General features: G+C 43.0%; 2 protein-coding genes across 4 annotated transcripts in view; one reads left to right on the top strand and one right to left on the bottom strand.

The window, feature by feature from the left end:
* The window catches only part of DNAH3 (dynein axonemal heavy chain 3), a 222,912-nt gene extending 217,998 nt beyond the window's left edge, over positions 1-4,914 (bottom strand). Inside the window, exons 1-2 of the mRNA XM_045848935.1 lie at positions 4,724-4,914; positions 451-643 (exon numbers count right to left, since the gene is read on the bottom strand). The gene's annotated coding sequence lies outside the window, so the exon portion shown is untranslated. The remainder of the gene's footprint in view (positions 1-450; positions 644-4,723) is intronic.
* A 1,460-nt stretch (positions 4,915-6,374) lies between these two features.
* The window catches only part of ANKS4B (ankyrin repeat and sterile alpha motif domain containing 4B), a 113,583-nt gene continuing 106,970 nt past the window's right edge, over positions 6,375-12,987 (top strand). For 2 of the 3 annotated variants that reach the window (XM_045848937.1, XM_045848939.1), the window contains exon 1: positions 6,375-6,484. The gene's annotated coding sequence lies outside the window, so the exon portion shown is untranslated. The remainder of the gene's footprint in view (positions 6,485-12,987) is intronic. The other variant, XM_045848936.1, reaches the window with a different exon arrangement.

Here is a 12,987-nt window from a genome sequence, read left to right on the forward strand (position 1 = left end):
GAAGCAGAGTTTCATAATAAAACAGAGAATAGGGAGAAAGCACCCTACAAAACAATATCCCCAGCAGCCTGAACTCTTCCCTCTCTTCCCCCTTGGGCTGTTTTAACATTGCAGGTGCTGTAACATAAGTCCTGGAGCCTGTAACCAGCCTTCAGCATCTGTTGCTAGGGAAAGAGAGGCCTCTTCTGTGCCCATATACAAGAGTGGGCTTGACTTCACTTGCTGTCCTGGTGTACCTTTAGTGAAGGTTCAGCCAGTCAGCAGAAAATATGGTGACTGAAGGAAAGATGGGAGGGTGGTTGGCAGTGATCCAGGAATGTAGAGGTGAGTGTCATTAAGGGAATGGGCCTTTAGAGTTAGAATTTGAGGTAAATAACAAAAAATTTTTTAGTATAAGTATGTCCCATTCAACAGTTGAACATACTAATATTAAAATGTTATGCTGCTTACCTGAAATTGAAATGAACCAAGGTATCCTGTATTTTTATTTGCTAAATCTGGCCATACGGAGAGAAGAGGTCCACTGGAGTCTAGGTTGTCCTCATCTCTGTGATATGAATAGTTTTTACTCATTTCATATTCAGTGCCAGCACTCTTGGCAGGTGTTTCCTGAGTCCTGAAATGGCTACTTAGCCAGAGCTAACTGTAAAGACATATAAGAGACTGCACATTGATTTGTTTTATTGACCCATCAAATAGCCATCAAAGGCCACATCCTGATGCCATGGAGAGATGCCATCAAGAAATAAATAATGTGGTGGAGGAGGTAGACAGCACACAAGAAAAACAAAATCTGGCAGGTCCTACAAAAATGACAGAGGTGGAAGGAATTAGGGATTCACAGAGGTGACCCTAGATGGCATCCTTGAACAAAAATACTAGTGGAAGCCCCATTCAGCTTTCCAAAACAATACCCACCAGGGAATAGTGGTCTTAAAGTTTTGTTCTAAAATAAACAAAAACCTTTTTCTGGTTGGGACACCCATCAGACTGCAGCTGAACCAAGTGCAGGAAGCCACATGGACTAACCTAAACATAACAATTTAGGGATTCTTTATCTGTCCACATTCTCCAACCTCCATGCACATCCTCCAACTTCCATCCACCATTAGCTCTCTTTTCTTGACTACTGTGGAGATAGAGCCTGATCCCTTAGTTTATTTTTATTATAACTCCAAGTTTACTTTTCTAATCAGTCTGCCAGCCTGATTACTTTTACAAACATGAGTTGGTATAAGTAATACCATCAAATATTTTGGAGCCTATGTTCCAGCTATGTGCTAAATTCTTTGTAGCCAGTCCTCACTGCAACCCTGTGGTTGCTTTTCTCTTTGCCTAAAGAGTTATTTTCCAGGATGTCCTGGACACAGGACACAAAAGAAATTGTAGGTCAACATAGGTCTCAGGATGGAAAGTGCCTAACAATGAACTGTGGTGCAGTAGCAGGATGGTGCTCAGGTTTATCCTTTTGCAGATAAAGTTGAGGCTCAGAGAGGTCACTTATCCCAAGGTACACAGTCAGAGTCAGTCCTGGGACCAGAGCCCAGGACTGTTGGACCCTCCAGCCCATGGTCTTTACCAGTATGCTCTATGACAGTGGTTCTCAACCAGGGATGATTGAACCATGGGGACATTTGGCAATGCCTGGGGATATTTTTGGTTGTCACAACTGGGGAGAATAGAAAATACTAGTGGAATCTAGTGGGTGGAGGCCAGGAATACTGCTAAACTTCCTGCAATGCAGGATGGGCCCTTCAACACAGGACTTTCCAGTGCAGAATGTCAACACACCTGCCATTAAGAAACCCTGCGAGAAGGGCTGATCAGGTCAGGGAGTATGTGTTCTTGGCTCTGCCTAGAACCAAGGGACTTGAGCTTAGATTCACCTTTAAAAAATGGAGCTACTCATCTAATCAATCTTTAAGGCTCTCTCTAGCTCATGACACTTGTATTTCAGAAGTAATGCTTAATTAAAACCTTCCATGAGAGTTCTGGCCAAGACGGAGGCATAGGTAGAAAGACTTTGCTTTCTTGTACAACCAAAAGAAAGATAACAACAAATTTAAAAATTAGAAACAACCAGAGCTGCCAGAAAATCAAACTGCATAGAAGTCCAGCAACCAAGGAGTTAAAGAAGAAATATTCATACAGACTGGCAGAAGTGGTGGAGACTGGCAATGGGGCAGCCAGGAGGCCCTGGAAGGCAGCATGGGTGGATCAGGACAGGTGAGGCTGTGGCTGGCAGATGGGATTTCCCATATTTGAGTGTGGATAAGCCCAGAGGAACAACAGGGGGAATGAGACAAACCACGAAGCCCAGGGTTCCAGTGTGGGGAAATAAAGCCTCAAAACCTCTGGCTGTAAAAGCATGTGTGTGTTTGTCGGGGGCGGGGGGGGGGGGTGGCAGCATTGCAGCAGTGGGAGAAACTCCCAGTCTCATAGGAGAGTCTGTTGGAGAGGCCCATGGGACCCTAGAATGTACACAGGCCCACCCACTTGGGAATCAGCACCTGAAAATGCATGATCTGCTAGTGGAAAGCAAGGGAAGTGATGGTAAGTGGGGCAAAGACCAAGCAAACCAGCAAGATGTATTGTCCCCCTTTCTGATCACTCCCCAACATACAATGCCACAAAGCAACCAAGTAGGTTGCCTCTCCCTGGCGATTACCTAAGGCTCCGCCCCTTACAGTGTAACAGCTGCACCAAAACAAAAATATGGTCCTAATAAAAGAACAGATCAAAGCTCCAAAATTAGAACTAAGCAAGGAGGAGATAGACAACCTATCAGATGTAGAATTCATAACACTGGTAATCAGGATGATCACAGAAATGGTTGAGTTCAGTTACAAAATAAAGGAAGAAAGGAAGGCTATGCAAAGTGAAATAAAGGAAAATATACAGGGAACCAGCAGTGAAGGAAACATTCAAACATGTAGGTGGGGCGGAGAAACTGGGACTCAAAATCAACAATTTGGGACAAAAGGAAGAAATAAATATCCAATTAGAACACAATGAAGAACCGAGAATTCAAAAAAATGAGGAGAGGCTGAGGAACCTCTGGGACAACTTGAAATGTTCCAACATCCAAATCATAGGGGTGCCAGAAGGAGAAGAGGAAGAGCAAGAAATTGAAAACTTATTTGAACAAATAATGAAGGAAAACTTCCCCAGTCTGGCAAAGGAATGAAACTTCCAGGAAGTCCAGGAAGCTCAGAGAGTCCCAAAGAAGTTGGATCCAAGAAGAAACACACCAAAACACATCATAATTAAGTTACCGAAGTTTAAGCATAAGGAGAGAATCTTAAGAGCAGCAAGAGGAAAGGAGCGAGTTACCTACAAAGGAGTTGCCATAAGACTATCAGCTGATTTCTCAAAAACAAACAACAAACCCCTGCCCCCCCCACCCCGGCAAAAAAAAACCCCAAAACCTTGCAGGCAAGAAGGGGTTGGAAAGAAGAATTCAAAGTCATGAAAGGCAATGACCCACATCCAAGATGACTCTATTCAGCAAAGCTATCATTTAGAATGGAAAGGCAAAGTGCTTGCTTCCCAGATAAAGTCAAGTTAAAGGAGTCCATGTTCACCAAGTCCTCATTATATGAAATGTTAAAGGGACTTAGCTAAGAAAAAGAAGATCAAAAACTATGAACAGTAAAACAAGAACAAACTCACAACTATCAACAACTGAATCTAAAAAACAGAAACAAAAGCTAAGCAAACAGCTAGAACAGGAACAGAATCAGAGAAATGGAGATCACATGGAGGGTTTTCAGTGGGAAGGAGGAGGGGAGGAATGGGGGAAAAGGTACAGGAAATAAAAAATATAAATGGTAGGTACAAAATAGACAGGGGAAGGTTAATGGGGAAGCCAAACAACTTACATGTACGACCCATGGACATGAACTAAGGTAAGGCTGGGGTGAAATACTGGAGGATGGGGCAGTGCAGGGTGGAGGGGCATAAAGAGGAGAACAAATTGGGGCAACTCTAATAGCATAACCAATAAAATATACTAAAAAAAGAGAACAACAACAACAACAAAAAACCCGTCCAGTTGAAATCCTACTCCAGATAGCCTGAGCTCCAGAGATACTTCCAGGAGAGCTGGTTCAGGATATCTATAGCTGTCTCAGAGTTGGCCTGAACACTCATATCAGGACAGAAGAGTGGGAAACTCTCTGTGAACCTCAGCTTCCTCATTTGTAAACCTCTCCGGGCTTGTCCTGGTGGAGGAAGAAGCTCGGAGTGGGGTGGAGGCGTGCTCTCTGCTAGGCCAGGTCAGGCTCAGAGGCAGAGTGTACTTTAGACTAAACAATCCTCGCGCACGCCCAGGACCCAAGAGGGGCGGGACCTAGAAAGCAGCAAGCAGCACGCTCCTACTCCCGCCTTTGCCGTTTGTCTCTACCTTCTTCGGTTCCTCCAGCTCCCTCAGCGCCTCCTTCTACGCTGTTGAGCACTGCGGCCTGCCAGCGCCCGGTGAGAACTCGTATCTCTTGCGCGTGGGTACCGGGTGCCCCGCTGGCCAGGCCCCCTTGCCAGGCAGGGCAGGTACGCGCTCGGCGCGGGCGGTTGTTCAGAAGGCAGTCCGGTTACCCCGCCTGCAGCACCCCCCACCCGCACCCAGTCCTCGACCGCAATTTAAGAACTAGATCGAGGTGGGTGTAATCCTTGGAGGCTCTGGGACTGGAGCGCGTACACTACACACACAGGGCCCTGCACTTACCGCTGGGCTTGAGGGAAGGGGGCCGGCCAGCTTGGTCCCAGCGCCCCGTCACGACCTAGTCCATTATTGGGAAACCAGGATTAATGAAAACGGGTGCCCTCCTTACTGGGTCTCTCTTTTCTCCTGAGAACCCCATTGCCGTGACTGCAGGTCCCCAAATTCGTGACAGGACTCAGTCTCTGTGTCCTGTCGGGGTGGAGCCCCCTCTCCAGCGGCATCGCCTCACTTTGGATCCCAGTAATCTGGGCGCCGCCGCCTCGCTCGCGTCCCGGCGCCTGAGGGACTAGAGGAGGCGGCACACAGCTCTCACGCCCCTCACCCCCGGTTGGGAGCGGTTGGCGCGCAGTTTGCCCCGGGCAGGATGGCGGAAGGAAGGCTAGGAGAAGGCACTGGACGGCCCTGCACCTAACTCACCCCCACCCTGACAACCTGCCCAAACCGGTCCTGGGGGTCCCGGTAGACCAGTAAGGGGAGTCGGGCTTGTTTCAGCTTGTTGCAGAACCCACATTCGGAGAGCTGAGTGTTGGGAACATCCCAAATCCGAGATCTGTGCTAGCTGCAGTTTCAAAGACAGAATTTGGGGGGTGGAGTAGTTAGTCCTCGCTGTCCAAGAAATTCCTGTTTCACAGAAGAGTTGGTAGCAGAGGGTCTCTAGCTGAGGTGATTACGATGTGCTTTAATTTGCTACTAGATCCAATAAATATTAATAGATCCCCCAAACATATTCAATTAGTATGTGGGATATAAAATAAAAAATAAATAATTATGTGAGATGGGGACAGTCCTGGAAATTCCAGGCTGTTGAGTCACAGAGTATAAGTGTAGCCAGGTCTGCCCCTTTGACACCTTGTTACGAGACAAAGACTTAATTACACACAAGTAAATAGAGCATGATTTATGGCACAGGGCAGTTGGCAGCCAGTCAGTTTGGTGTGGGTAGTAAATACAGAAATTGGCCACCATTATTGTTGTTTGAGAAGGGTTTTTTGGGGGGAAAAAGAAGGCAATGACTTGAAATAGTATATTCAGCCTTCTATATTCTTTTCAATATTTTGTCAGGCCAAAAAATAAACATAAGTTCTCAGAGATAATACCTTTAACATTTTGTTAGATGACCTTTTAGACCTTTTACTGTGGACATATGTATAAAATATTTAACCATATTACATATTTTATAATCTCTCACTTATGGGTATATATTCATGTCACCAAATAGCTACATTATCATTTTAATTATTGAATAACACTTCATTGATATATTTATCATTTAACCAATTTTCTACTAATGCACAGTTAGCTTCTTTCTATTGTTTTGCTATTTATTATATATTATAATCAGGGATGCACTGCACATCTTTTGGGTATGTTTTGATATACCTGTTTGATTATTTCTTTCAGGTTCCTGGAAAAGAAAGTGTTGGATCAAGGTGTGGGCAATTTAAAATTTTGATAGATGTTGCCAAGTTACCCTCCATCTGTGTGCCCACTATCAATGTGTGAAGACAGTAAAAGCTCTTATTGGTTCAGTTGGGTAAGACCACTAATGGTTTAAGAAACTTTTGTTCCCTCCATTGACAACACAATATGAGTAATTCACCTGCACCCTGCACTGGAGAGCTTACTGATAGAAGAATTATTCCATAAGAGACAGAAGTGGGTTGCAGGATGGCTGAAGAGGAGACCCTGAGTACATCAAAGGACTTGCAGGAGTTGCAGAGGAAGCTGTCGTTGCTCATAGAATCTGTCCAGAATAACTCAAAGGTCAGTTCCCAGTCAGTACGTATAATGGAAAATCCCAAGTTAACATTACCTGAAACACCATAGAAAGCTATCTGTCAAGTAGAAAAATGTGGAGGTAGGTCAAGAATCTTTAGCTTCCATCCTGCAGTGTCTAAGTTGTAACCTTCAAACTCATTGTACAAAATGGTTATCATCAATCATATCCATATTCCAGACAATAGTATGGAGAAGAGGGAGAAAAAAGACTTGCAAGCCACCTTGAATTTCAGGAGACTTCCTGTAAGGCAAGCATAAAACACATACAGTTTCATCTCATAGACCAAAATTCTGTTGTATGACCACCCCTTGTAGCAAATTCAGTTCTTTAGCTCGATATAGAGAAGCGACTCTCAGTCTGTCACAGATACCATAGTTTTTTTAGTTTTTAAAAAATCTTTAATTATTTTTCTTTTTAAGTATATTTTATTGATTATGCTATTACAGTTGTCCTATTTTTTTCTCCCCTTTATCTTCCTCCACCCTGTATATCTCCTTCCACCAGCATTCTCTCCACCACTTGGTTCACGTCTATGGGTTGTACATACAAGTTCTTTGGCTTCTCCATTTCCTATACTATTCTTAAGTTCCCCATCTATTTTGTACCTACCAGTTATGCTTCTTATTCCTTGTACCTTCCCCCCTGTTCTCACCCTCCTCTTCTGCACTGAGAACCCTCCATGTGATCTCCATTTCTTTGATTCTGTTCCTGTTCTAGTTGTTTGCTTAGCTTTTGTTTTTGTTTTTTTAGGTTCAGTTGTTGTCAGTTACTGTCCATAGTTTTTGATCTTCTTTTTCTTACCTAAGTCCCTTTCACATTTCATATAATAAGGGCTTGGTTATGGGAGGGCTCTACCAGGCTGCCGTGGATGAGAATAATTCTACCAAGACATGATCTGCATGGGGAGGAAGGCTGGCCAGTCTCTCAGAGGAGAAAGGTGTTTTAGCCTCTCTCTCAAAGGGCTTTTATTGAGTTTAGCTTGCATAGGGATGCATGTCAAAGAAAGGAGGTATGGTTTACAGATAACATTTCTGAGATCATGGGGGTCCTCTTAAGTCAGGGTCTGGTAGGGTGATGCAGATCAGCTGTAAAAGCTTGGGAGATAAACTTGTTTTGTGCTTGGACCCTTAACATTTAAATTGAGGACATTCTTAGCAAAGCAGGTTTCACAGGACGTTATGCATTCTTTCTTAGGCCTAATTGCTTCTGATGGGGAACCACCAATCTGGCTGCATCCCTCTTTGGCCTTGTTTCAGGCCTGAATCAGGCGGGGGAAGCAAAGCAGCCAAGAGAGGATATTTTACAGATAGAACGAGGACTCAGGCTATGATAAAGCCGAGGGGTGAGGGTTTTTTGTCCCTTCTTCACAATCCCCTAAGTCCTTCCCTGGTGGCCCCTTTTTGACCATGCCTGTCTTAGATTGTCTGTCCCTTGAGTCATTGGCTACCAGTCATCGCCTGGGGCCAAGCAGGGTGAAGATAAGTTTTGTCTCCTTAGTGACTTATGGTCCCAAGGTTTCCTAGCTGTAGGGCCTTTTCACCTGTCGGCAGGGTTACAGCCTCTGAAACCAGGCAGGAAAGTTCCCAATACTTGGTGATGATGAACTCCTTTAACTTAACTTTATCTGGGAAGCACTTTGTCTGCCCTTCCATTCTAAATAATAGCTTTGCTGAATAGAGTCATCTTGGATGTAGGTCCTTGCCTTTCATGACTTTGAATTCTTCTTTCCAACCCCTTCTTGCCTGCAAGGTTTTGGGGTTTTTTTTTTGCCGGGGTGGGGGGGGCAGGGGTTTGTTGTTTGTTTTTGAGAAATCAGCTGATAGTCTTATGGCAACTCCTTTGTAGGTAACTCGCTCCTTTCCTCTTGCTGCTCTTAAGATTCTCTCCTTATGCTTAAACTTCGGTAACTTAATTATGATGTGTTTTGGTGTGTTTCTTCTTGGATCCAACTTCTTTGGGACTCTCTGAGCTTCCTGGACTTCCTGGAAGTTTCATTCCTTTGCCAGACTGGGGAAGTTTTCCTTCATTATTTGTTCAAATAAGTTTTCAATTTCTTGCTCTTCCTCTTCTCCTTCTGGCACCCCCTATGATTTGGATGTTGGAACATTTCAAGTTGTCCCAGAGGTTCCTCAGCCTCTCCTCATTTTTTTGAATTCTCGGTTCTTCATTGTGTTCTAATTGGATATTTATTTCTTCCTTTTGTCCCAAATTGTTGATTTTGAGTCCCAGTTTCTCCGCCCCACCTACATGTTTGAATGTTTCCTTCACTGCTGGTTCCCTGTATATTTTCCTTTATTTCACTTTGCATAGCCTTCCTTTCTTCCTTTATTTTGTAACTGAACTCAACCATTTCTGTGATCATCCTGATTACCAGTGTTATGAATTCTACATCTGATAGGTTGTCTATCTCCTCCTTGCTTAGTTCTAATTTTGGAGCTTTGATCTGTTCTTTTATTAGGACCATATTTTTGTTTTGGTGCAGCTGTTACACTGTAAGGGGCGGAGCCTTAGGTAATCGCCAGGGAGAGGCAACCTACTTGGTTGCTTTGTGGCATTGTATGTTGGGGAGTGATCAGAAAGGGGACAATACATCTTGCTGGTTTGCTTGGTCTTTGCCCCACTTACCATCACTTCCCTTGCTTTCCACTAGCAGATCATGCATTTTCAGGTGCTGATTCCCAAGTGGGTGGGCCTGTGTACATTCTAGGGTCCCATGGGCCTCTCCAACAGACTCTCCTATGAGACTGGGAGTTTCTCCCACTGCTGCAACGCCACCGCCCCCGCGACACACACATACATGCTTTTACAGCCAGAGGTTTTGAGACTTTATTTCCTCACACTGGAACCCTGGGTGCAAGGTCTGTCTTGCTGCTCAGTAGTTCTTCCTGGTTATCCATGTGCAAATGTGGGACCGCCCCATCCAACAGTCACCACCTTGCCCATTTCGGTATTCCAGGTGCCGCCTTGCTGCACATCCATTCCACCCTGACTGCTCATCTCCGCCCCACCTACATGTTTGAATGAATGTTTCTTCTTTAATCCTTGGTTGTTGGACTTTCATACAGTTCGATTTTTTGGCAGTTCTGGTTATTTTTTGTTTTAAATTTGTTGTTGTCCTTCTTTTGGTTGTGTGAAGAGGCAAAGTGTATCTACCCATGCCTCCCTCTTGACCAGAGTGATCTGTTTTTTCATTTGGGCCATATTTTTTTTTTTTGTCTCAGCTTTCCTGTTATGTAGTAAGGAGCAGAGCCTTAGGTATTCATTCACCAGGGTGGGGTAACCCACACTGCCGTGCTGTGGCACTATGTGGGGTAGGGGTCAGAGAGGGAACAGTGCTGCTTGCGTGACTCTTACCCTGCTTTCAGTCACTTCCTCGGCTACCCACAAAAAATCTGGGCTCCTCTGGTGCTGATTCCCAGGTAGGTGGGTTTGTATATGTTCTAGGACTCTGTGGGTCTCTCCAATAAACTCTCCTGTGAGGCTGGGGGTTTCTCCCACTGCTGCAACCCCTACAGGTTTTTACAGCCAGAGGTTTTGAGGCTTCTATTTCCTGCGCTGGAACCCTGGGTTGTGTGGTCTGTCTCACTCCCCAGCTGTTCCTCCTGGCTTATCCACATGTGAATATGGTACCACCTAGTCCTCTAGGCTCTTCCTCCCCTGCCTGGTCCATTACCTTGCAGTGAACCCTCTCTACCCTGGCTCCCCATCTCCGCTCTCCTACAGTCTGGATGAATGTTTCTTCTCTAAGTCCTTGCTTGTCAGATTTCCATACATTTTGGTTTTCTTACAGTTCTGGTTGTTTTTTGTTTGTAAATTTGTTATCCATTTTTTGGTTATGCAAGGAAGCAAAGCATATCTATCTACACTTTCATCTTGGCCGGAAGTACCAGTTTTTTTAGTTTTATTGTTAATTATGGCTTATCTGTTACCCTAAAAATGAGGAGGCTAAAGTCTATGTTAAGATTTGATTTTCATAATCCATCAGAAACCTGTGTCCAATTAAAAAATGGCATGAGCCACATATGTAATTTAAAGTTTTCTAGTGGGCACATTAAGAAGTAAAAAGAAACAAATGAAATTAATTTTAATAATGTATCTTATTTAATCTAGTATATCCAAAATATCATTTCAAACAATGTCATCATTATAAAAATTACTAATGAAAAAAGTTATTGAGCTGTTTCACATTCTTTTTCTGTATTAAGTCCTTGAAATAAATGTGTATTTTACTATACATATTTTACTTTGATCTGGCCACTTTTCAGGTATTTGGTAGCTATTCAGCGGTGATGGGACTTCAGATAGTATAGACACTTTATAGCTCTCTTTTATATTCCTTTCAGTATTTTGTCAGGGAAAAGTAATAGTTCTCAGATACAGAATTATTAACATTTTGTTGTATGTCCTGGAATCTCTTCCATTCATTATGTTCATAAAAATGCACATCTATGGGTAACAAAATGAACTGTTTTGTGATCTCTTTTTTTTTGTATTGGATAGCTCAGCTCCACTAGAGTCCATTTGAGAAGATACCACTTTGTGATCTAGAGTCATATACTCTATAAAAGATCTTTTCTAGACTCGTCCCAATGCCTCTGGTATTCTTTGTGGATTTAGCAAACTATTTTAAAATTAGATAAGCAGCTTTCTAGTCAGTAGGCCGAAGCTCTTGTTACTAAAATTTAAGTTCAGTAAGAAAGGTCCTCATGCTCATCTACTTTCTATATTTGATTCTCATTGTACATTTGAGTGTGTCCTATAATGTCACCTCCGACACTCAATTAGCAAATACTGAATCATTACTCCTAGGGGAAATACAAGATTAGGTTCTGGCAAATTTCTGGTCACAGCATTTTCATCAATGATAAATATCGATACGTAACCTGTTTTATGATTATTTCTTTCTAAAGACACTTTATTTAGTATGTGAGGTTGATTCATTAATGTTGAACTCATGGCCAACTGCACATAACTCTTGCCTGAACAAAACTTATCTAACACATTTTTTTTTTCTCTGTAAGGCACATCACTACCTTCTTATACTCAGGAACATGAGACAGTACTTCTGCACGTGAGTGCCATTTTAAATGGTGAAATCACCACCACCAACAACAAAAAAACACATAAAAATGTTTAAAAAGATGTACTAGATGGACCAGGAACAGGACAGTTTTTTAGAGAGCCAAAAATAGAAGGCAAGTGTCACCTAGTTTGACCTCACCTGGAAATGTGTGCATCAGGTGACTCATATTTTTTGCTGCTTTGTACATATTCACGAAAGCATCGCAAGTATCAATTCTAGTGAGCAGGCAGTTTTGGAAATACAGAATCCACAATTAGTAGGGAATGACTGTATAATTAACCTTGACGGAGCGGTTACTATAGGACAAACACTTTGCTAGGGATTTGGCATGACTTATGTAATATTCACATCCACCTTCTAAGTAGGTGTTCAAAGCATATGAACTCTAGCATCTTGGCATTTCTTCCCTTCATCTTAGATCTTCAGCCATGGTCATTGGAATACATGACCATGACTTCCAATGGCTACATGACTTCCTGGCCAGCTGATTTCCAGAACAATGAAACAGATTATCAGTCAGCTAAACCCTGATGTTCTACAGATAGTCCTGAGATAGTTTCTTTAAAAATGTTTATTTAATTAATATTAATTGTAGGGCCCATATTCAGAAGAGGCTAAGAAAAAATAGATTCTTTAAGGACTGGAAGTAACACAGTTCTGCTTTTCTCCTCCTAGATCCAATGCCAAACTGTTTCCAAGTCCTGTTGGTGCTTCTGTCATTTCATTTTCATACTGCATCTCCTCCTATTTCCTCTGCGCCAGCAACCTGGATTTGGCTATCAGTATGGCTTGCCTGATTTCCTGCAAATCTTCCTCATTCCCTCATGCACGTGACTGCCGGGCTCATCTTTCTTAAATTAATTTCTTATCACAATACTGCTCAAATGCCAATAGTGTGCTTCTCATTTTTCCTTCCTTCCTTCCTTCCTTCCTTCCTTCCCTCCTTTCTTCCTTCCTTCCCTTCTTCCTTCCTTCCTTCCCTCCCTCCCTCTCACCCTCCCTCCCTACCTTCCTTCCTTCCTTCCTTCCTTCCTTCCTTCCTCTTTCAAATGGAAATATGTGAGCCATGCATATAATTCTAAAACTTTTAGTAGTCACATTAAAAAAAATCATAAAAAAGAAGCAGGTGAAATTAATTTTAATAATATATTTTAGAGAGCTCTGGCTTGTGTGGCTCAGTGGATTCAGTGCCAGACTGTGAAACAAAGTGTCTCTAGTTTGATTCCCAGTCAGGACACATGCCTGGGTTGTGGCCCACTTCCCCCATAGGGAGCACTTGACAGTCAATCACATTGATGTTTCTCTCACTCTCTTTCTCCCTCCTTTCCCCACTCTAACTATATATGTGTGTGTGAGTGTGTGTGTGTGTGTGTGTATATATAGATGTATATTACATCTTACATC

Source organism: Phyllostomus hastatus, unplaced genomic scaffold (assembly GCF_019186645.2).
Source record: "Phyllostomus hastatus isolate PE091 unplaced genomic scaffold, TTU_PhHast_1.1 phas_contig_64, whole genome shotgun sequence".
In the NCBI taxonomy this organism is placed as follows: domain Eukaryota; kingdom Metazoa; phylum Chordata; class Mammalia; order Chiroptera; family Phyllostomidae; genus Phyllostomus; species Phyllostomus hastatus.